This window comes from Schistocerca serialis, chromosome 1 (assembly GCF_023864345.2).
Source record: "Schistocerca serialis cubense isolate TAMUIC-IGC-003099 chromosome 1, iqSchSeri2.2, whole genome shotgun sequence".
NCBI classification, from domain to species: domain Eukaryota; kingdom Metazoa; phylum Arthropoda; class Insecta; order Orthoptera; family Acrididae; genus Schistocerca; species Schistocerca serialis.
The window spans coordinates 29,332,156-29,357,312 of NC_064638.1; the positions used below are offsets into that span (position 1 = coordinate 29,332,156).

The 25,157-nt window shown below is 42.3% G+C and overlaps 1 protein-coding gene and 1 non-coding gene across 2 annotated transcripts in view; both read right to left on the reverse strand.

The window, feature by feature from the left end:
- LOC126461082 (protein spinster) overlaps window positions 1-25,157 on the reverse strand; it is a 335,019-nt gene that overhangs the window by 277,771 nt on the left and 32,091 nt on the right. The gene's annotated exons all lie outside the window — the stretch shown is intronic.
- On the reverse strand, window positions 16,860-16,934 carry Trnat-ugu (transfer RNA threonine (anticodon UGU)). Its single transcript has one exon. It is a non-coding gene; the product is annotated as a tRNA-Thr (tRNA).

The following is a 25,157-nucleotide window of genomic DNA, read 5'->3' on the forward strand; positions in this document are numbered from 1 at the left end:
GCTGTGTTAGTAGGAGTAAGTGGTAGTTAGCTGTCGAGTGTATGGAGTTGGCTGGGCCGGTCGTGGGGAGCTATGGCGGTGCCTGAGCGATGTAAAATAAGGCAAAAGCAGCCGCCCGCATATGTAGTTTGTTACAACAAAATTTCTACTATTGTTATATCAAGTTCCATGTAAATGGTTCAAAAAATCTTTTAATAATAATAATGCTTTTTTATAAAATTAACTAATTTCTGCAATCCATGGTCATCCCGATTATCGTAAAGAAAAATCAGCTGTTTCTTTTTATACATGACAAATCTGTCGGCCAACATTGCTCTGGGCTGTGCAGAAAAATTTCTTATAGGAGCAGATATATACGCGATATCCGGCGACTTCATTGAGGTAAGAATTTTCGATGTATTCAGAATGATATTTCAGGGCCATGACGCAGCACTGCTGACGCCCAAATTTACCAGTTTAGATTCACAGTCAGTTAATTATTGAAAGGTTATATATGGGTCACCAATTTTATTGAGAAGTTACTCACATTATTATTGCGAGGTTACGGAACAATAAACTATTGGGAGGTTACACTGAATGTGAATGATATAACTATATTTTAACTGTTGGGAGGTTACAAGCAGCAGCAATGGTGCTCTTGTTTTGATAAAACAGCTTTACGAGTGAAGCCCCGCTCACCCTGTCCAGAGCCACGCTGACTGACTGCAGCTGTAACGCACCCTGACGCCTGTGTTTCAACCCCACGTCGCCGTACCAGTATCGGCGCCTAATGACAAGCCATGACTGTAAAACTGCAAACGACGCAAATCCTGCAGCGCACAGTCTGGACATCATTGCTAGAAAGTTTCACGCACATAAGCTAAATAGGTTTTCATCTATATTACCTTAAGTAGCGGAAGTTTAGTTAAAACCACCCTATGCAATCACCCATTATGGGTCGATGTTTGTAGCGAAACTTGGAGGAAAAGCATTCCACATGTAATAACCCAGGCGTCCTTTCGAGCCCCGTTGCACGCATGTGGAAGTGAAATTCACCCATGACTCCAACCTGCTCCACCTCCCCCCATCTTCCCTTTTCCAGTTACCCAATCATGTTCAAATATGTGTGAATGTTATGGGACTTAACTGCTAAGGTCATCAGTCCCTACGCTTACACACTACATAACCTGAATTATCCTAAGGACAAACACACACACCCATGCCCGAGGGAGGACTCGAACCTCCGCCGCGACCAGCCGCACAGTCCTTGACTGTAGCGCCTAAGACCGCTCGGCTAATCCAGCGCGGCGTTAATCATAGTTCAGTCGAAACGATCATATCCGACTTCGACATTATGGAACAGAATAGTAATAGGTGTGCCAAGCAAGCCATATGATCTGACGATGTGCTACAGCTATCTATCACTGGCTTCGTCGCACGCAATGCCCAGCAAGTCATCGCGACAGAAATGCGCATGCCGGAACTGCAGGAATCTGGAATGAACAAAATAACACCAAAAAGTACCCAACTCCTACTACGGCTTTAGCCTTTCCCCCATCCCTCCCGCACATCGTAGCTTGGGTGGCCCCAGTACAAGGGCGTAAAATACGAAGATGTCCCATAAAATAAGCACGCCACGCTGGGTTAGCTACACTGTAACCTCCGACACATTCCGAAGCCATACAGCCGTTTGCATGAGACGTTTACGGCGGCGTTCGAGGAAACTAGGGGGAAAAACGAAACAAACAAATGAGAGAGAGAGAGAGAGAGAGAGAGAGAGAGAGAGAGAGAGAGAGAGAGAGAGACGAGTAGCAAACGGCACCGGAAGGTTGACTCCAAACAAGGCGGTCGCAGGGGGTGCACCGGGTGGGGGGGGGGGGGGGGTTGTTTAGGTTTGTTTGTGCCGCTACGCGTCCTCCGGGTTCAAACACGTAGACAGACGCTGGCTCCATACCATACACACAGACCAGCGATATACGGTTACGGCAACTTCATAGCAGTTCCGACCGATCTTAACCGGCTGCAGGGGAAACGGATACTTTCCTCTTTCACTGTTAACACCTCGCCGCTTTTCGTGCAGCGTGATATAGTTGAAATCAACTTACGTCCAATTCAGTCCCCTGTTCTGGTCCTGGACAACTTAGCTGCACAACTTCTTCGCAGTAGAAACAAAGCTCAGGCACTGAAACCCGTCTCCACGACAATTGGTGCAGTTGATAATCCGCGCCTCGTCGATTTCATACTGTAACAGAATATTTAAGAGCGGCTACTATTCGGTTTCGGTTGACTTCACAGAAAGAGTACGGCAACCGCTTTCGAATTTATACACGCTTATCGTCAGACGGTTTCTACGCTTTTATAGAAACACACAGCACTTTGATTCACAGGTGAATTGTCCTGTTGCGGCTCTGCATATGACAGCAAGCAAGCAGCCTGAAGATGAATGTGTAAATCTGGAACATCTCACGGTGATTTTTCATTAAAATAAGCCAGAAACCAAACACTTGTAGGTTGCTGCTGTAAGTTATAAACATTTTGTATAACGTAACGACCATGCTTCTCCAACAGTGTCATTATTTTCACACAACAGCAGTTTCAGACTACTCTTGCTCCAACATAGTCCATCGACAAAGCCATAGAGAAACCTACTTTTCCTATTGCGTGTCTCACAATTCCTGTTACTAGCTTCTAGGGGTTGTAGAGGGAATCAGTGGATAATGTCTTGACGAGGAAACCACGCCCGGAAATGTACCTTTTCGGTGCAAAATTTAGTTTGAAGGTGGAATCACTTTCAAATCTCGCGCTTGCCGGTACGCACGCATTGAGTTGTGACCGATGTGCTACTCAGGAGCCCAGGCCACGGTGCGGGCAGTGCATCGACTACTCGACATTGTGTTCTGTTCTGCCAGACGAAGGACTGGGTGGAGCACCGCAGTCGACCCTCGTACAGTCGCCAACATACCAGTTTGTCGCAGCCGTTTTAGCACTCGGATGTAAATGGAGTGTGACGTCATAGTTTGTTTATTTTGGCTTTGAGTTACAGGGACCATGCATCCTACAATGCTTATAAAATGCCAAAGAAACGTAACAGTAAAAAAATCAGAATAGCACAAAATTACGATGTTAGCATATCAACACACTCTTAAAGAACACTGAAGAGCCAAATAAATTGGTACAGCTGCCTAATATCGTGTAGGCTTCCCGCGAGCTCGCAGAAGTGCCTCTTTAACAGGATGTCGCATTGACTCAACTAATGTCTAAAATAGTGCTGGAGGGAATTACCATAAATTCTGCAGAGTTGTCCATAAATGCGTAAGAGTACGAGGGGGTGGAAATCTCTTCTGAACAGCACTTTGCAAAGCATCCCAGATTTGTTCAACAATATTCATGTCTGGGGAGTTTGGTGGAAAGCGGTTTAAACTCAGACGAGTGTCGCTGGGGCCACTCTGTAGCAATTCTGGACGTTTCGGTGTCGCATTGTCCTGCTGGAATTGCCCAAGTCCGTCGGAATGCACAATGGACATAAATGGATGCAGGTGATCAGAAAGGATTCATTAGGTTGTCTCCATACCCGTACACGTCCATCCGCTCGATACAGTTTGAAACGAGATTCGTCCAACCAGGCAACATGTTTCCAGTCATCAACAGTCCAATGTCTGTGTCCAGGCGAGGCGTAAATCTTTGTGTCGTGCAGTCGTCAAGCGTACACGAGTGGGACTTCGGCTCCGAAAGCCCGTATCGATGATGTTTCGTTGAATGGTTCGCACTCTGACACTTGTTGATGGCCCAGCATTGAAATCTGCAGCAATTTGCGGAAAGGTTTCGCTTCTGTCACGCTGAACGATTCTCTTCGGTCGTCGTTGGCCCCGTTCTTGCACGATCTTTTTACGGCCCCGGCGATGTCGGATTCCTGATATTCACGTCGCACGGGAAAAATCCCCACTTCATCTCTGCCTCGGAGATGCTGTGACACATCGCTCGTGCGCAGACTGTAACACCACGTTCAGAATCACTTAAATCTTTACACTCTGCAATTGTAGCAGCAGAAACCAATCCAAAAACTGCGCCAGACACTTGTTGCCTCATATAGGTGTTGCCGACCGCAGCGCCGTATTCTGCCTGTTTACATATCTCTCCATTTGAATTTGAATTTATAAAATGAAAGCGCAATCAAACACCACCCACATGGCGGCAGTGACTACAATAACACTGAAGCAGAATTACAAACAGCGCTATACAGCAACATTGTGACAAACATGCATATGTTCTTATTGCAAAAGACAAAACATTGAAGTGCAAACGCCGTACATCACACAGTAAGTACAACAACAGCTGAAGAAAATAATTGCAATAAAAAACATCATGTAATAATGTGAGAGGCGTAGCATACATGAAGACGTACTTAAAATAAGACGTCATAATTACATTGACAACGACGCCCTCTTCTCTGTTTGTGTGCGTACCGTAAAACGGGGATTTCAAAGTGACCGTCAAAACTTTATGTACTGCGTCTCCTCTACAATTTTGGAACACTTGTACATCGTATATGTTTTCTCAGTGCGTCGACCAGCCTTTTCCTCGCGTTTCTGACGATATTTTAAATTTCCTCTTTGCGATTTTTACAAAGAGAGGCAACATAGCTATTTTCGGTTAAGAAGTTTTCGTCAGTTCTCATAGATTGCAGCTCGTCCCCAGACTAACACTGTCAATAATACATGTATTACCAGTTTTAGGAAAACACGGAGAGTAAACAGCATTTTGGCAGGGACTATGAGCACAGCAAAAGACGCCCCCTTACTCAAATTGCTGCCGGAAATGCTCATTGCTCTCCACTGTTATCATCGGTGATAGCATTAGGAGCAATAAGCTGAAGTAAGAAATATTTTATAGCACAACATGGGAAAAGCAGTGGTCTTGATAACTGTATTCCTTTGATATAATCATTTAAGCTTATAGTAATATCATTACATTTACTCATTTTATTGTTCATTAAATGTAGAGAACAATTTTCCATTTGGGTGTAAGACACAGCGAAACCCAGTGGACCGGAACCAACGAAGAACGTTAGAAGTCACCACAGAAAAAGATAGTGTTTGTTAAAATTTAACTGCGTAGTGGAAACTAACAATGCGGAGCTATGTCACTTTACGAACTTCCTAAACAAAATTGTCACAAAAGAAACAACGTCATTAAATATCGTCGGACAGAATATTGCACAACACTAATTCGTGCCCGGTCTATAGCATCTGCACGTGAAATTACACTCAAATGCCATTCAATTTTGTTTTTGTCAGAATCAAGCCGACATTTACTGTTAACATCGTGCATGGGATCTTTCAGAGAACTCTGAAACTATTCCATCTGATTAAACTCATATAAACGAAAATGAAAAGTCAAATCCCACAGACTTCTATACTTTTCATTGTTATTGCTCTAGTAATGTGCTACACTCAGGCCTCCGTCTTTCATTTGCCGCTTTAATACATCTGTATGTGCTATGGAACATTTTTACATCGTAAGACTATTTCATGCACTACAGCAAATAATTTGCTGTGATACTGAGTTTAAAACAGACTTAACTGTCTCTGCTATCGACTTAAACAACTCGTTGTAACTTCAGTGAAGTCAGAGTGTATTTGAAAATGTCTGCCGTACTGTTAAGAATTACAGTAGATTTGGAGAGGTGTATTAAAGAGGGAAGAAGTAAAATGAAACGTCATTTACACATCAGCCTCGAAAATGAAATGACCTTTACCCTCAATTTACAAAAAATTTGGAGGAAACGTTGACATACTGATCACTGTACGGTAGATACGCATCGAAACGGGCGAAAGCGCGCTCAGCGATCTCGTGCTGCCACTGGGCGCTGTAATGCGACCGCAGCAGCCCTATCTCGTCACGTGTTTTCTGTAGCAGACTACTTAGAGGATTCGATACCCTGACCGGCGGTTCAGAGGTCTGAAGACTGCAGCGGCTGCTGCTGGCAACATGCCCACGGCGACCCGAATACCCTGCACTCCCACGCCGGTCAAAGGCAAGGACGAATACCGCAAGCCACGCAACTACACCATCAACTGTCTCCGCATACAAAGAACGAGGAGGGAAAACCAGCACGTTCCGGGCTGCCGAACGTCCGCTTAATGTCATAAGCGAGTGCGGAAATTGAAACAGTGTTTGTATTGTTCGTGATAATGAGAGAGACAGGAAGACAAGGTACACAGTTGACGTCACCTAGCCCGCTCCTGCCGAGAAGTGTCGATGGTGTCACCCTATCTGATCAACAGAACAAACGACGTCAGCTCTCACTGCACGAGACACCGCAGAGAGAATTAGGACGGAGCCCGGGTCATTGGTGCAAGCTCTAATGGTATGTAACTCTACTTCCACTACAATCAATCCAATTGCCTATTGTTGGAGAATGAGTGACTCTTACGCCATCTGTAGGCGTCTTTTAGTAAACTGCAGACTGTGCTCCGCTCTGAAGCGTGTGTGTGATGTAACTGTAAACGTAATGGACGCTATGAGCAAGTGTGCGAGCTGAAATTCCTGTGCTGAAGTCGCCGAGGTACTGAGTAGCAACAGCTGTCAAGTGGTGGAGTGCCACAGGACGAGCGCACATTAACGACCTCCGTTCTCTCTCACGAATGCAGTTAACTGGTGAAGAACTCTGGAGGTACGAGATTCTAACTTTTGTGGACTGGCAAGACAGCCAATCCACTAGGACGGGAAGCCGATAGGCACGCGTTTAAGCTCACGCAGGCTGGCGTGAGGTCTGGAACAGGACATGGAAATGAGACTAGTAAGAAACGTACGTAGCTTCTGGAATACTTAACTTTAATCCACAATTGGTGAACATCGCTCTGACGGTACATGCATCACAAGATAAATTGCAATTGATAATGGCGCCTTGGTAGGTCGTAGCAAATGACGTAGCTGAAGGCTATGCGAACTATCGTCTCGGCAAATGAGAGCGTAATTTGTCAGTGAACCATCGCTAGCAAAGTCGGCTGTACAACTGGGGCGAGTGCTAGGAAGTCTCTCTAGACCTGCCGTGTGGCGGCGCTCGGTCTGCAATCACTTACAGTGGCGACACGCGGGTCCGACGTATACTAACGGACCGCGGCCGATTTAGAGGCTACCACCCAGCAAGTGTGGTGTCTGGCGGCGACACCACACTAACCGCAACACGTCATGTGTCATTTCGGCAGGAAAAGACGTGGACGCCCCTCCTCAACATCCTGTATGTCAACAACTTCTTTACGTTTCGTGTCTTTCGTCGGCGAAGACGATGAAATCTGCTTGTGCTGCATCCAGCACATAAAAACGTTTGACCCGGCGGAACTATCCGTACTTTACCAGAGCAGTAGGCCAACTGCTGACATAGTTTCACGCGCTCCCACCTAACTGTTTTAAGAACTTTAACGTTGCACTATGTTTCACGCTTTTGTCAGCAAGGCCACTCGGTAATGTTGCCACATCCGTCTATACTATGCAAAGTACCTAAACGTGCAGCGGGTGCGTCTCTTTCCACTGCCATCTTCTCCTTCTCCTCTGCTCCATGTAATGCGTGCGCAAGAAGAGCGTGGTAAAATTCCACATGAACTCTACTCCCACATTCTCCTATTTTTCTGAGTCTAATCATTTTCGGAGGCACGTGTGAAAACAACATGTTGCCCGACTCTTCTCCGAACGTACGTTCTCTGAATTTCAACGGACTCCTCTGCATGATAAACAACGCTTTTCTTGTAAGGACATCCACTCGAGTTTATTGAGCGTCTACATAACGTTCTCGCACGCAGTAAACGATCCGTTGACCAAACGTGCCACTCTTCATTGGATCATCTGTGTTTCTTCAGTAAACCCTCGCAGTTTCAAAGAGTGTGTGTGTGTGTGTGGGGGGGGGGGGGGGGTACTTAACGCCGGCCGCGGTGGTCTCGCGGTTCTAGGCGCGCAGTCCGGAACCGTGCGACTGCTACGGTCGCAGGTTCGAATCCTGCCTCGGGCATGGATGTGTGATGCCCTTAGGTTAGTTGCGTTTAAGTAGTTCTAAGTTCTAGGGGACTGATGACCACAGCTGTTAAGTCCCATAGTGCTCAGAGCCATTTGAACCATTATTTTGGTACTTTATGCGCTCAGCTTTTCGAGATATTGTTTACCTAGCCATGTACCTTTTATTTAAAAATTCGAAAAAAAGGTTATTATTTTCATGATTTCTTCTATCACTTTTCGTAAATGTTTTTACATTTTTCAGTAAAACCTAATCCAAAACTTTAAGTCTTAGTAGTGGATACCAGTTTCCACAAAAATTGTTATATTTATATTTTTCAGGTTCAGAACACTTCTTATGCATGGGTGGCCAGTTAAAAACTGTGCTGTTAGTACAAGTTAACGACAATTGTCCAAATTTGATCTTTTTAACTTTCTTTGGGGAGTGGGCATAAAGTATATCTCCCCCCCCCCCCCTTTCTCACCGGCCCTGTAGTCACGTTGGACACAGTACTCCCGAATCAGTAACACACGTGATTTCTGAGTCACCTCTTTCGTGAATGAAATATATTTCGTTAAATTCTCTCGATGAATCTCAGCCTGGTATTCGCTTTTTCTACAGTCTGCCTTACGCCGTTTTTCTACTCTTTGGGTCGCTCCTTAGTATTAGTGCTGGGCATTTTACGGTGGTCGCTGTTTCCACTAACCTATCGCCCACAGTATAACCTAACAGCAGTGGACCTCTCCACCTTTTACGCGCGGTGTGTCACATTTATTTACACTGACGGTCACCAGCCACCAATTCTCCGCAGGTCTTCCTGCATTTCGGTACAGTCTTCTCAATTTTTTGTGACCAGCTGTCTGTAAGCAGAAAAAATAAAATCTCAGATCTACCACACTGGCTCCAGATGATGTCATCTATACTGATAACGATGTAAGGTGTCTCTTAAGACTATACCTCCAAACAGGTAACTGCTGAAAGATCCTTTTGCGAAATGATGCAAAAAAATGAAAGAAACAATGAAGCGTTCAGTGAGCTTATTTCTTGGAACAGTGTCTCCGCGGTGCAGAACGATCAGGGAGATGAAAAGCGCCTACGAGCCTCTCCGGCGAGGCCTCGTGGAGGTGGCCTTCGGGTGTTCCGCGGCTGGGAAAGGCGGAACCCTTGAAGTGCGGATTCCGCGGCGGTAGGCAGGCGGCGTGGCGTATCTGGGTCACGAACGCCGGCCGGCCGGCCTGCCTGCCTCAGCCAACGACGCCGCCACGCGGGCGACGGAAGGAGACGGCGGCAAAGTGTCCACCACCGAAGCCGGGAGTTTACAGGTGTGACACTTCAAATACGCGAATTACAACACAAAAAAAATTAATGTAGAGTTGTGAAATTTCGGAACTACGTTTGTCTAGGTAACATATTTAAATGAAAAAAACATTGCTTAATGTAAGCACGAGATAAGCCGTTGCAAATGTGAAATGCTGGTACATTAATAACCAGCGTAACCTTGAGATGGAGTTCCACGTCTGTTGCACTTGGTCGGTCAATACACGGAGGGGTAATGTTGATTAGATTAGATTAGATAAATACTAGTTCCATGGATCATGAATACGATATTTCGTAATGATGTGGAACGGGTCAGCTTTTCCAATACATGACATAATTAAGTTAATTTAACAACATAATTAAGTTAATATAACAACCTTTTTATTTTATTTTTTTTAATTTTTTGCATGTAGAGATGAGAGAGTTGGAAGCATTCTGAGTGGTGGACAAAGCATGCGGATCGCCAGGGACATCAGACGGCCGCTAGTCCTACTGGGAGTCCTATGAAGGCAGATCCTATGAAGGCAGAGAGACGAGTGTCTATAGCCGTTTGGGCATCGGCCATGCTTTTACAGTCCTGCTCTGGGATATGCAGTTTTGCTCTGAACAAGCACAGATAGGATCTCCTGAGAAACAAACTCCGGGCGAGAGCATTTTGCGACCTCAGGGGGAGTGAGAAGCTTTTTTTTTTTTTTTTTTTTTTTTTGTTTGCAGAACGCCCTATTGGGCTCAAATGTAGAAAGCTGTTTCTGCAGAAATCTCTAGACGTCAGAGATAAACATCACATGGATCGATTGGGGTCCTGCAGTTTAGGTCCTTTGAAAATGTGAGACTGAAAATACACTGGTACATCTGCCTAACATCGTGTAGGGCTCCAGGGAGCACGCAGAAGTGACGCAACACGACTAATGTGTGAAGTAGTCCTGGAGGGAACTGACACCAAGAATCCTGCAGGGCTGTCCATAAATCCATAAGAGTACAAGCGGGTGGAGATCTCTTCTGAACAGCACGTTACAAGCCATCCCAGATATGCTCAATGACGTTCATGTCTGGGGAGTCTGGTGGCCAGCGGAAGAGTTTAAATTCCGAAGTGTCTTCCTGGAGCCACTCTGTAGCAATTCTGGACGTGTGGGGTGTCGCATTGTCCTGCTGGAACTGCGCAAGTCCGTCGGAATGCACAATGGACATGAATGGATGCACGTGATCGGACAGGATGCTTACGCACGTATCACGTGTCAGAGTCGTATCCATAGGTATCATGAATCCCATATCTTTCCAACTGCACACGCCCACACCATTATAGAGCATCGACCAGTCCCCTGTTGACATGCAGGTTCCATGGACTAATGACGTTGTCTCCATACCCGTACACTTACATCTGCTCGATACAATTTGAAACGAGACTCGTCCGACCAGCCAGCAACAGTCCAATATCAGTGTTGGTGGGCCTAGGCGAGACGTAAAGCTTTCTGCTGTGCAGTCATTAAAGGTACACGAGTCGGCGCCGAAAATAACAGCACGTTCAGCTGCTTTAAATCTTGGTAACCTGCCATTGTAGCAGCGGTAACTGCTCTAACAAGTGCGCCAGACACTTGTCTTATACAGGCGTTGCCGACCGCAGCGCCGTATTCTGCCTGTTTACATATCTCTGTATTTGAATACGCGTACCTATACCAGTGTCTTTGGCGCTTTAGTGAATGTACTCGGCGAAAAACAAATGTTTACGCACTGTAAAGACCGTCAGCATTAGCTAACGCAAATAAAGTACAGGTCAGGCAGAGCAACGGGACGGTGACAATGGAGAACAGCCGATGTCGCTTTTAGTGAGACACACAAAACGCGGCAATGCGAGGTTTGCTTTTAATTATCATTCTATCAGAAACTTCTCCATCTTTGTGAACCTCCGCCACCAGACTTGGACACTGAGAGCCGCCTCCCATTCCGTTGGCCAGCGCTGACCCAAACTTAGCAGCTGCAAAGGGTCGTTGGTTGCGCCAATGACCGATTCTGCTGCTGCTGCTGCTGCTTCAGCCCCCACCTGCAGTACTAAGGCGATATCAAGCCGCAACCGCCAGATGACATGTAAGGACATCGTAATTCGTTACTTTGAGTTCCGCTCAGAAAACTTATAATTTAACTGCAATGAAAAGTCTGCTTTCAGCTTGTGGAACGTATGCTCTGGGTAGTTCTGTGGGTGTACGTAACATTCGTGTTGGATGTCATCCAAAGTCAATGTTTTACCTAAGTCTTTTAGATAACTACTGTCGTCAATGTGAAAGTCCTCGTGGTCCAGCTACTCTGAACCACGGCTGTGTACGAACTTTATTTCGTCGGAATATACTACTTCCTGCACGGTGGTGCTGAAAGAAAACATTCCACTATTCAGCACTACTGAAATAATCAGTTTAGCGATCTCTTCAGCGATTCTTATATGTTTGAACAACTCAAATCAAACAAACAGCAGATCCATTTTACAATGACGTTCTACGTAATGACAATCACGTAACTCACGATACATTTTACTATTTTAGGAGACGTTTACCATCCGAGTCAATCAGTTCAAAGGCGATCTTCATTTATTCCGCCCCTCGACAATATCGTTGGTCCTCTTGCTCTGAGGAGTTCACCGCACTTTCCGTATGTACCGCCAAAGCAACACTCGTCATCCACAGCTGATGATCTCTAGTATGTTGTCGGGGATTTTAGCCGCCGCGTACCCATATCTTGTCCGCACCATCTCCACACACAGATACGAAGGTGCGCATGTGTGTGTTCGTCTTCTCCCTTTTTATTTATTTATTTATTTTTAGACTACACTACTTTAACACAGTTCACGACCACCTTTGGCTATTGTCAGAAATCACTGTGGAACAGTTATGAAGGTCTAATGAACATCACGTTAGACTACAAAATACAACCACACGTGTGGCGTATTGCCTCCCATAATACTGTCTTTTTAACATCACGACTATCACTGGGCGCTTCGCGCTTATAGCAAATTAATTCACTTGCGCAATTAATAAAGTCTTCCCCCTCCCCTCTCCGTCCCCAACCCCCCCCCCCCCTCGAACTCTATGTCAGATATGTCCCGGCATTATTACATTAACGTTGCCACTGTTACTCATTTGTTTTGTCAGTTTTATCGCAATAAATCAAAGTGATTGATTCCCAGTTATTATTTTGGTGGGCAACGTAATATTATTGCGACACCTGCTAGGCTTACCGTCCAGTTAAAAACCAAGTCACACAGCAACAAGTTGCAAAGTTCGGGTGTCGAGGAGGTAAAAGTTGCTGAGTTCGTGTGCGCTACCTGGAAGGACTTGTACACGATCTTCCGCAATGAAACAGGTTCGAAAGGCTGGAACTGGTACTTTGGCCTTCTCTGTCATCCTCCGCTTCGAATACCAGAACGATCACTGGTGGTCTGTACCCACCAGTTGAGTCCACTTCGCATAACTCGTTCGGATGGTCCTGCCACACTCTGCTAGGCTGCACTGGTGCTGGGCGAAAGATTTCCCGGCACGCCACAGCGTTAGATGAGGTATCGAGCCTGTTCAGAAAATCACGTGACATTTGACTTACGCAGCACGAGTGCGTGGGATTCTCCAGATGCTGCGAACTAGCCACAACGATAACTTACGGCTCTGCTGAAAATTTGACAATATCGAGAAACTTAGAAGGAAATAGCATTACATCTTACTACAGCACAAACTACTGTTGAATTTTAGCAAATTTACAATAAGACTTCTCACGCAGTACCGGTATGTATGGATATATAAACATTCATGTTGACTTTTAAGTACAGGTAGGAAGCAAAGGCGAAAACGTCGTCGTCGAAAAAATTATTTTACTGAACCTGTTTTACTTTGTTATGAGGGAATAATGATTTACCAAGTGGCTGGCATATTAAGATTTCAGTATCTTTCTACATATTATGTTGTTATCACTGTTGTGGTCCAGAGATTGGTTTGATGCAGCTCTCCACGGTACCCTATACTGTGCCAGCCTCTTCATCTCCCAGTACCTACTGCAACCTACATCCTTCTGCATCTGCTTAGTGTATTCATCTCTTCGTCTCCCTCTACAATTTTTGTCCTCCACGCTTCCCTCCAATACTAAATTGATGATCATCCCTTGATGCCTCAAAACGTGTCCTACCAACCGATCCCTTCTTTTAGTCAAGTTGTGCCACAAATGGCTCTTCTCCCCATTTCTATTCAGTACTTCCTCACTAGTTACGTGATCTACCCATCTAATCGTCATCATTCTTCTGTGGCACCATTTTCGAAAGCTTCTAGTCTCTTCCGTCTAAACTATTTTCGTCCATGTTTCACTTCCATACATGGCGACACTCCACACAAATACTTTCAGGAAAGACTTGCTCACACTTAAATCTATACTCAATGTTACAAATCTAATCTTATTCAGAAATGCTTTCCTTGCTTGCTTGCGCCAGTCTACATTTTATATCCTCTCTACTTCGACCACCATCAGTTATTTTGCTCCCCAAATAGCAAAACTCCTTTACTACCTTAAGTGTCTCATTTCCTAATCTAATTCCCTCAGCGTCACCTGATTTAATTCGGCTACATTCCATTATCATCGTTTTGCTTTTGTTGATATTCATCTTATACTCTCCTTTCAACACACTGTCCTTTCCGTTCAACTGCTCTTCCAAGTCCTTTGCCGTCTCTGACAGAATTACAATATCATCGTCGAACCTCAAAGTTTTTATTTCTTCTCCGTGGATTTTAATTCCTACACCGAATTTTTCTTTTGTTTCCTTCACTGCTTGCTCAATATACAGATTGAATAACATCGGGGATGGGCTGTACCCTGTCTCACTCCCTTCTCAACCAGTGCTTTCCTTTCATGCCCCTCGACTATTAACTGCAGTCTGGCTTCTCTACAAATTGTAAATAGCCTTTCGCTCCCTGTATTTTACCCCTGTCACCGCCAGATTACATATTATAATGACCGGTAAAAAAGTTACCAGACTTGTATAATTTGGGGACAAGATGGTGACACTCAGATGAAAGAAAGAAGAAAATCAATCAAGAATTAAGTATCATACTTTTTTTACGCAATTTTCGGCAGTCGATGTTTGTTTAAAAGAACTCAGGACACTGAATTGCATTAACTGAATTTATCAGTACTACACTTGCATTTTGTTTTATTTTTTTGCAAGTGCTGAACAAACGTTAGTGGAACAACTCCGGAAATTCGGCCAACTGCAGCATGGAGACTAATAAACACATCTCCAGGACCACACAAATGGGCTAACAACGCTGGAAATCGCCACTGAAGATGCTTCACAAACAAATGAAGCGAAACGCGTATGGCAATAAACAAATTGTCTGCGATTAGTTGCAGAGTCGGAACACACTTTCACGAAGTCACTAGATCGCTGGCGTATCGAAAGATAGAACTGTACAGTTCCTGAATTGCGACGTAAGGTATTCCAACAACTCCAGTGATGCTCCAACACAGTTCATCATAAGAATAAATCTGATGTACACAAACACAAACACGATGATTGGTCAGCAGCCGTAACTCTCTTACACTGGTGTAGCTCCGCTATTGGAAGTAGGTCCAACTTACGTATTGGGTATCTTATTACTATGACACTGTAAACGAAACTTTAAGACATTCTGATGTATTAAAGGCCATCAACGTTTTTCTTGATCATACTTCAGCTACGTAATTTTTATTTCAGAAAATCGTGTACAGTCTCTGTTAAGCGCTAGTTGTGCTCTGATTGGCCGGCTGTTCATATGCACGGCGAGAATGGTTGACAATGCTTCCTGCTTCGTAGTGCAACGCGCGCGCAAAAAAATGTTCAAATGGCTCTGAGCACTATGGGACTTGACATCTGAGGTCATCAGTCCCCTAGAACTTAGAACTACTTAAACCTAACTAACCTAAGGGCATCACACACATGCATGCCCGAGACAGGATTCGAACCTGCGACCGTAGCAGTCGCGCGGTTGCAGACTGTAGCGCCTAGAACCGCTCGGCCACCCCGGCCGGCGGTGGGTCGAGGTTCGAAACCCGTAGTGATTTACAGTTCCTTTTTGCCAGTCTGAAGACCTAAATCACTGAAATATGAAATTTATGAAATATGTGGTTATTAACTCATACTTAATCATCATTTTTCAAGAAATACGCAAGTCTTCTAGTTTCTAATTACATATCACACACAGAATTCTTGTTTTCATTGCAAATACTCATTCTTACTTATCTACACATTATAAAAAGTTTGTTAAAGAGTTTGAAGTTAAGAAAACATTACACAATTAAATTTTTTGGAGAGAAATGAAATACTCTTCGTCTGAATATGCCCATTCTTTTGTAGGACAGATGCGGTGTCCCGCGAGCCAGAGTGATACAGCGTCGTAGAAACACGTAAAACAATTTCCACGGAGTCGAGCACACTGTACAAATGCTGCATTTTTACAGCTGTCACCGTACCATGCCATCTGAAGCAGTAGGACTGATGTAGAGCGAAGTTAAGGGATATGTCACGAGAAATAATAAGGCTTTAGAGCTGCCAAACTTACTGGAACTAAAGGACGAAGCTTTGTGACACGTCACTGCCGAGCGATGGCGAAATGCAGAAGAGCACGTTTTGAAAGAGGAGGTGCACAAGTGGACTATTTTGTTGATTGAGATTCTATAGCTCATAGCCTCGTTATCGACGTAGCAGCACTGAAATGTGCCGCATTCGTCGGAGTCAGACATGGAAGAAGTAAGGAGGTTACCAGACGACTGACTGTAATACCTTCAGTGGCTTCAGTATTTAGCTACAGGGTGAAATCCCAGGAGCGCGCTCTTACGCTGCACACTGCTCATGCAGAAAAATTACCCTTGTTAAAGTCAGGAATTTTCATCAGTTTGTAAGTACAGTAGTGTGTTAGGTAAGATCGAGAGCATGTTATGTTTTCCAGCAGATCATCTAAGAAGCGTATCGCCTGAGTTTTAACAGTATTTCCTTCTGTTCAAAAATTAAGTGACATTCCAGGCTACACTGCTCTCTGCTCGTCTCTTTTTGCGTTTTTATTACAACTGTTCACAACACTGCATGTTAGTTGGACCAGGCCGGCCGCGGTGGTCTCGCGGTTCTAGGCGCGCAGTCCGGAACCGTGGGACTGCTACGGTCGCAGGTTCGAATCCTGCCTCGGGCATGGATGTGTGTGATGTCCTTAGGTTAGTTAGGTTTACGTAGTTCTAAGTTCTAGGGGACTAATGACCACAGCAGTTGAGTCCCATAGTGCTCAGAGCCATTTGAACCATTTTTTAGTTGGACCAGGTCGCTGGTCAGTGCTTTCCACGCTAAATGCGCCGGTGAAGTTGTCATTCCGTATTATGAATGGGTCGATGTACGCTTAACGCACAGCATAAAACGGAGCCTCATTATCGTAATTGACTGTATTCCGTAGAGGTTGCTTCCGCTGCACGTGAAACGAAATCCAATGAGGTTCCTGCAAACGCTTAAGAAGACAATGATAATTAATCGAAACCATCAGCTGCCAACAGGTGTTGCTGGTATATCTCAATGGGGACATCTGAAAATGTGTGCCCCGACCGGGACTCGAACCCGGGATCTCCTGCTTACATGGCAGACGCTCTATCCATCTGAGCCACCGAGGGCACAGAGGATAGCGCGACTGCAGGGATTTATCCCTCGCACAGGAAGCGTGTATCAACAACACCTGTTGGCAGGTGAGTGTTTCGATTAATTATCATTTTTTCTACAGAAGCTGCATGGTCATCATTGGTATCTGTTATTTCGGAACAGTTAGTATCTTCATATAGCTTAAGAATACGTAGTGTTATGTTTGGATTCCGTAGAAATGTTGGAACACGTGAGGCAATACTGACCCTACGACTTATCTTAGAAGCTAAATTAAGGAAAGGCAAACCTACGTTTCTAGCATTTGTAGACTTAGAGAAAGGTTTTGACAATGTTGACTGGAATACTCTCTTACAAATTCTGAAGGTGGCAGGGGTAAAATACAGGGAGCGAAAGGCCATTTACAATTTGTACAGAAACCAGATGGCAGTTATAAGAGTCGAGGGGTATGAAAGGGAAGCAGTGGTTGGGAAGGGAGTGAGACAGGGTTGTAGCCTCTCCCCGATGTTATTCAATCTGTATATTGAGCAAGCAGTAAAGGAAACAAAAGAAAAGTTCGGAGCAGGTATTAAAATCCATGGAGAAGAAATAAAAAGTTTTTGAGGTTCGCCGATGACATTGTAATTCTGTCAGAGACAGCAAAGGACTTGGAAGAGCAGTTGAACGGAATGGACAGTGTCTTGAAAGGAGGATATAAGATGAACATCAACAAAAGCAAAAGTAGTCGAATTAAGTCGGGTGACGGGGAGGGAATTAGATTAGGAGATGAGACACTTAAAGTAGTAAAGGAGTTTTGCTATTTGGGGAGCAAACTAATTGACGATGCTCGAAGTAGAGAGGATATAAAATGTAGACTGGCAATGACAAGAAAAGCGTTTCTGAAGAAGAGAAATTTGTTAACATCGAGTACAGATTTAAGTGCAAGTGATCACGTCACGTGGCTCGGCGCCAGCAGGTGCAGCCGGCCTGCTGGCGCAGCGCGCCTACGTCACGCGGTGACGACACGGCACGGCACGGCACGCCACGCCACGCTGGAGGCTAGCAGGCCGTCTGCCTCTGCGCGCCGCGCCGCGCCTCCCCATTGGTCGGCTGCGATCGTACGACGGAGCGAGTGGGCAGGTGCGCGGCCGGGCCGGGCAGCTCTCACCGGCCGCGCGCGGGCGCCAAATTACACGCAGCGGAGTGAGGACGTGCCTGCCGCCCGCCTCGCCTCGCAGCGCAGCCGCGTTCCCCGAGTAATTGCCGCCGCCGTGGAGGACGCGGGGGCGGCACGTCCGCACAAACGATGGGAGCCGGCCGGCCCCCCCAGTTCCGGGATCCGCCTCTCTCTGGCCCTTCCACTCACTCAGTGGGAACGATCGCGGTCCCAAGACAACTTTGTTTCTATCTGATACACGCTGAAGAGCCAAAGAAAAAATAAAGAAAATCGTGACTGGTAGCAGAAGTATTTATTTATAAACAAACCTATTGTATCTACAGTCGCAGGCTTTCAAAAACCATTTATAATGGATCAAATCAGATTATTAGTGCCAAGCCAGGCAATGAAAGCTATATATAAATACAAAAACCTCAAAATGAAAGTACTAAAAACAGTTGCACACATAAGATTCAACAAGCACTGTCAACAACTAGGCATAATTCCGAAATATATAAAAGTGAAAATATGTTCTAGCAGCAACATAGCAAAACTTATAAAACATAAAGCAGAAAAACTCTGGCTGAAAACCGAAATAAGGCAGTTACATAAGAAAAAGGACTTACTAAACAGAAAGCTACTCAACATGCAGATAGAAGCAGCAAACAACATGGAACCTACAGTTTATGACAGAATTTGCAGGCATATCCAGGAAGTAGTCGACAAAGAGTACTTGACGATTTGCAACACACATAACAAGAAACTACAGACCTTGACATCCAAACAAGACAAGAGATCCAACCTTGAGATAACTGACAAAAACAAACACACATTTTACAGTAGAGTGGTAAACAACACTGACATAAAGTTCAACCAAAGAGAAAACGATCTACTCCAAAAAGGACTAAAATACAACATAGAACCTAACCTCAACAACCATACACTGAAACAGGTTATAGCTGCAACTAAAAGTGCAGCAGATGCTGCAAAATTAAATTCAAATACAAAAGCAGCAATAGGACACAAAGTAAGCAAGCTTCTTGAGAAAGAAATGAATAAAGATAAGTTTAGATCTAAATATACAATAAATGATACAAAAACTTTAAAATCTATAAACAATAAACTGGAAAACAACCAATCCATAGTTGTAAAGTCAGACAAAAGTAATACATTAGTTGTGATGAAAGAAAAAGAATACATAGACAAAACAAATGAATTTTTTGCTGCTAATAACATTCAGCACATTGAAAAAGACCCAACCAAACAATTCCAAAGTAAAATTAAGGAACAATTAAAGAACACACATTTCCTGTTGACAGAAAATGAAAAGAAATACCTTACATGTATGAATCCAAAAGCACCACGCCTAAGAGCACAACCAAAAATACACAAAAATGGATACCCGATACGTCCTGTGGTCAACTCTATAAACAGCCCAGCATACAAACTGTCTCAAAAACTGAACAACATACTGGTGAAAAATTATACATATGAAACAACATATGCCATAAAAAACAGCATGATTCTAGCCAAAGAACTAAGAACCAGAAAGCTCCCCCAAGATGCACAGTTTATATCACTTGACATCACCAACCTTTATTCAAACATACCCATACAAGAAGCTCTAACAGTAATACAAAAGAACCTTATGCAACACAAGAAACTTTCATACACAGAGATTGTAGAATTTATGGAACTCCTTCAGCTAACCCTAAGTTACAACTACTTTACCTTTAATGACAACATTTATAAGCAACCAGATGGCCTAGCAATGGGATCATGTATATCCGGTACCATAGCTGACATATACTTAAATCACTTAGAACAAAAATTATTTGACAGCCAAGAACCCTGCCTAAAGAAAATAGAATTTTATAGGAGATATGTAGATGACACACTACTGTTAGTGAAAGGAGATACCAAAGACATCACAGACATTCTTAATCATTTCAATAATCTAAATGAGAAAATCAAATTTACAGTGGAACATGAGCAAAATAAAAATATCAACTTTCTGGACCTAAATATTACAAGACACAACAACACATGCACATTCAAAATTTATAGGAAAAACACAATGACTGACACCACAATCCCTGCAACCTCATGTCACCCAAATATTCATAAACAGGCAGCTTACAGGTCAATGCTGCATAGGGCAACAAAAATACCATTGAACCAAGAAAATATGCAACAAGAAATAAACACAGTGAAGAAGATTGCAGTTGCCAATGGTTACAATGCTTCCATGGTTGACACAATCTTAGACAAAATGAAGAGAAACCCAGGTACAAACTGCACCACAGAAGAAAAAGAGAAAAACAAATATATATCTAGCATTCCATACATAGGCAATGTATCACAGAAGATTGCAAATATTTTCAAAAATCACAGAATAAAAATTGGGTTTTCTACATCCAATAAACTACACCAAAAACTAATACATAATATAAAGTGTAATCATGATCCATATTCAGACTCTGGAATATACAAGGTAACATGCCAGGAATGCTCCAAGTTCTACATAGGACAAACAGGCCGAAATATCAACACCAGGTACACAGAGCACATTAGAGCATACACCCACAACAAACACGCTACATCAGCAATAGCAACACACATACATAATACAGGACACCCATTTGGAAAAATAGAGCAAAATGTCAAAGTACTCCACCGACTAGATAAAGGACATAAAATGGATTTGCTTGAAGAACTGGAGATATATTCACATTATAGAAAATATGAAGATAAAATATTAAATGAAAAACTTGAAAATGAATCAGTGAATTTCTTCAGATGTTTTGATAATATACTTAAATAAAAATAGTAAAACATAGAAATAAGCAAAAATGTAAAATCAGTATAAGTAATTCATGAGCCAAATTGTAAAGATAAATTAACCTCTGTACAAAAGCATATCATAATCTGTAGAAGACCTATAATGTTATCTCTGTGAACTACCTATAAGAAGATCTTTGCAACTGTTTTGTTTATATCAGATATGTTCGATGTGTAAAATGTACAAGTTGTGTGTGATGTTAAGTGTGTGTGACTCTCTACACAAATGGACCATTAGAAAATTGTAAGTACAAATTGTTCTCAAACTTTAGCCACTAACCTCACAGAAAATATTGACACCCAACTAAAAATCGCGTTTCTTATGTATTACAGTAAAAGTCAACAAAGTGAAGCAGACTCACACACACTGACAACATCAAAAGAAATGGCTTAACACACATCATAAAAACGCACTTGAAAATGGGAATTATTTCTCGAAACGCGTCGTGCAAATAGTAAAATAAAGAAAATCGTGACTGGTAGCAGAAGTATTTATTTATAAACAAACCTATTGTATCTACAGTCGCAGGCTTTCAAAAACCATTTATAATGGATCAAATCAGATTATTAGTGCCAAGCCAGGCAATGAAAGCTATATATAAATACAAAAACCTCAAAATGAAAGTACTAAAAACAGTTGCACACATAAGATTCAACAAGCACTGTCAACAACTAGGCATAATTCCGAAATATATAAAAGTGAAAATATGTTCTAGCAGCAACATAGCAAAACTTATAAAACATAAAGCAGAAAAACTCTAGCTGAAAACCGAAATAAGGCAGTTACATAAGAAAAAGGACTTACTAAACAGAAAGCTACTCAACATGCAGATAGAAGCAGCAAACAACATGGAACCTACAGTTTATGACAGAATTTGCAGGCATATCCAGGAAGTAGTCGACAAAGAGTACTTGACGATTTGCAACACACATAACAAGAAACTACAGACCTTGACATCCAAACAAGACAAGAGATCCAACCTTGAGATAACTGACAAAAACAAACACACATTTTACAGTAGAGTGGTAAACAACACTGACATAAAGTTCAACCAAAGAGAAAACGATCTACTCCAAAAAGGACTAAAATACAACATAGAACCTAACCTCAACAACCATACACTGAAACAGGTTATAGCTGCAACTAAAAGTGCAGCAGATGCTGCAAAATTAAATTCAAATACAAAAGCAGCAATAGGACACAAAGTAAGCAAGCTTCTTGAGAAAGAAATGAATAAAGATAAGTTTAGATCTAAATATACAATAAATGATACAAAAACTTTAAAATCTATAAACAATAAACTGGAAAACAACCAATCCATAGTTGTAAAGTCAGACAAAAGTAATACATTAGTTGTGATGAAAGTAAAAGAATACATAGACAAAACAAATGAATTTTTTGCTGCTAATAACATTCAGCACATTGAAAAAGACCCAACCAAACAATTCCAAAGTAAAATTAAGGAACAATTAAAGAACACACATTTCCTGTTGACAGAAAATGAAAAGAAATACCTTACATGTATGAATCCAAAAGCTAATAACATTCAGCACATTGAAAAAGACCCAACCAAACAATTCCAAAGTAAAATTAAGGAACAATTAAAGAACACACATTTCCTGTTGACAGAAAATGAAAAGAAATACCTTACATGTATGAATCCAAAAGCACCACGCCTAAGAGCACAACCAAAAATACACAAAAATGGATACCCGATACGTCCTGTGGTCAACTCTATAAACAGCCCAGCATACAAACTGTCTCAAAAACTGAACAACATACTGGTGAAAAATTATACATATGAAACAACATATGCCATAAAAAACAGCATGATTCTAGCCAAAGAACTAAGAACCAGAAAGCTCCCCCAAGATGCACAGTTTATATCACTTGACATCACCAACCTTTATTCAAACATACCCATACAAGAAGCTCTAACAGTAATACAAAAGAACCTTATGCAACACAAGAAACTTTCATACACAGAGATTGTAGAATTTATGGAACTCCTTCAGCTAACCCTAAGTTACAACTACTTTACCTTTAATGACAACATTTATAAGCAACCAGATGGCCTAGCAATGGGATCATGTATATCCGGTACCATAGCTGACATATACTTAAATCACTTAGAACAAAAATTATTTGACAGCCAAGAACCCTGCCTAAAGAAAATAGAATTTTATAGGAGATATGTAGATGACACACTACTGTTAGTGAAAGGAGATACCAAAGACATCACAGACATTCTTAATCATTTCAATAATCTAAATGAGAAAATCAAATTTACAGTGGAACATGAGCAAAATAAAAATATCAACTTTCTGGACCTAAATATTACAAGACACAACAACACATGCACATTCAAAATTTATAGGAAAAACACAATGACTGACACCACAATCCCTGCAACCTCATGTCACCCAAATATTCATAAACAGGCAGCTTACAGGTCAATGCTGCATAGGGCAACAAAAAATACCATTGAACCAAGAAAATATGCAACAAGAAATAAACACAGTGAAGAAGATTGCAGTTGCCAATGGTTACAATGCTTCCATGGTTGACACAATCTTAGACAAAATGAAGAGAAACCCAGGTACAAACTGCACCACAGAAGAAAAAGAGAAAAACAAATATATATCTAGCATTCCATACATAGGCAATGTATCACAGAAGATTGCAAATATTTTCAAAAATCACAGAATAAAAATTGGGTTTTCTACATCCAATAAACTACACCAAAAACTAATACATAATATAAAGTGTAATCATGATCCATATTCAGACTCTGGAATATACAAGGTAACATGCCAGGAATGCTCCAAGTTCTACATAGGACAAACAGGCCGAAATATCAACACCAGGTACACAGAGCACATTAGAGCATACACCCACAACAAACACGCTACATCAGCAATAGCAACACACATACATAATACAGGACACCCATTTGGAAAAATAGAGCAAAATGTCAAAGTACTCCACCGACTAGATAAAGGACATAAAATGGATTTGCTTGAAGAACTGGAGATATATTCACATTATAGAAAATATGAAGATAAAATATTAAATGAAAAACTTGAAAATGAATCAGTGAATTTCTTCAGATGTTTTGATAATATACTTAAATAAAAATAGTAAAACATAGAAATAAGCAAAAATGTAAAATCAGTATAAGTAATTCATGAGCCAAATTGTAAAGATAAATTAACCTCTGTACAAAAGCATATCATAATCTGTGGAAGACCTATAATGTTATCTCTGTGAACTACCTATAAGAAGATCTTTGCAACTGTTTTGTTTATATCAGATATGTTCGATGTGTAAAATGTACAAGTTGTGTGTGATGTTAAGTGTGTGTGACTCTCTACACAAATGGACCATTAGAAAATTGTAAGTACAAATTGTTCTCAAACTTTAGCCACTAACCTCACAGAAAATATTGACACCCAACTAAAAATCGCGTTTCTTATGTATTACAGTAAAAGTCAACAAAGTGAAGCAGACTCACACACACTGACAACATCAAAAGAAATGGCTTAACACACATCATAAAAACGCACTTGAAAATGGGAATTATTTCTCGAAACGCGTCGTGCAAATAGTAAAATAAAGAAAATCGTGACTGGTAGCAGAAGTATTTATTTATAAACAAACCTATTTTATAAACAAACCTATTGGTTGTTGTTGTTGCGGTCTTCAGTCCTGAGCCTGGTCTGATGCCGCTCTCCATGCTACTCTATCCAGTGCAAGCTTCTTCGTCTCCCAGTACCTACTGCAACCTGCATCCTTCTGAATCTGTTTAGTGTATTCATCTCTTGGTCTCCCTCTACGATTTTTACCCTCCACGCTGCCCTCCAATACTAAATTGGTGATCCCTTGATGCCTCAGAACTTGTCCTACCAACCGGTCCCTTCTTCTAGTCAAGTTGTGCCACAAACTCCTCTTCTCCCCAATTCTATTCAATACCTCCTCATTAGTTACGTGATCTACCCATCTAATCTTCAGCATTCTTCTGCAGCACCACATTTCGAAAGGTTCTATGCTCTTCTTGTCCAAACTATTTATCGTTCATGTTTCACTTCCATACATGGCTACACTCCACACAAATAATTTCAGAAATGACTTCCTGACATTTCTATACTCGATGTTAACAAATTTCTCTTCTTCAGAAATGCTTTCCTTGCCATTGCCAGTCTACATTTTATATCCTCTCTACTTCTACCATCATCAGTTATTTTGCTCCCCAAATAGCAAAACT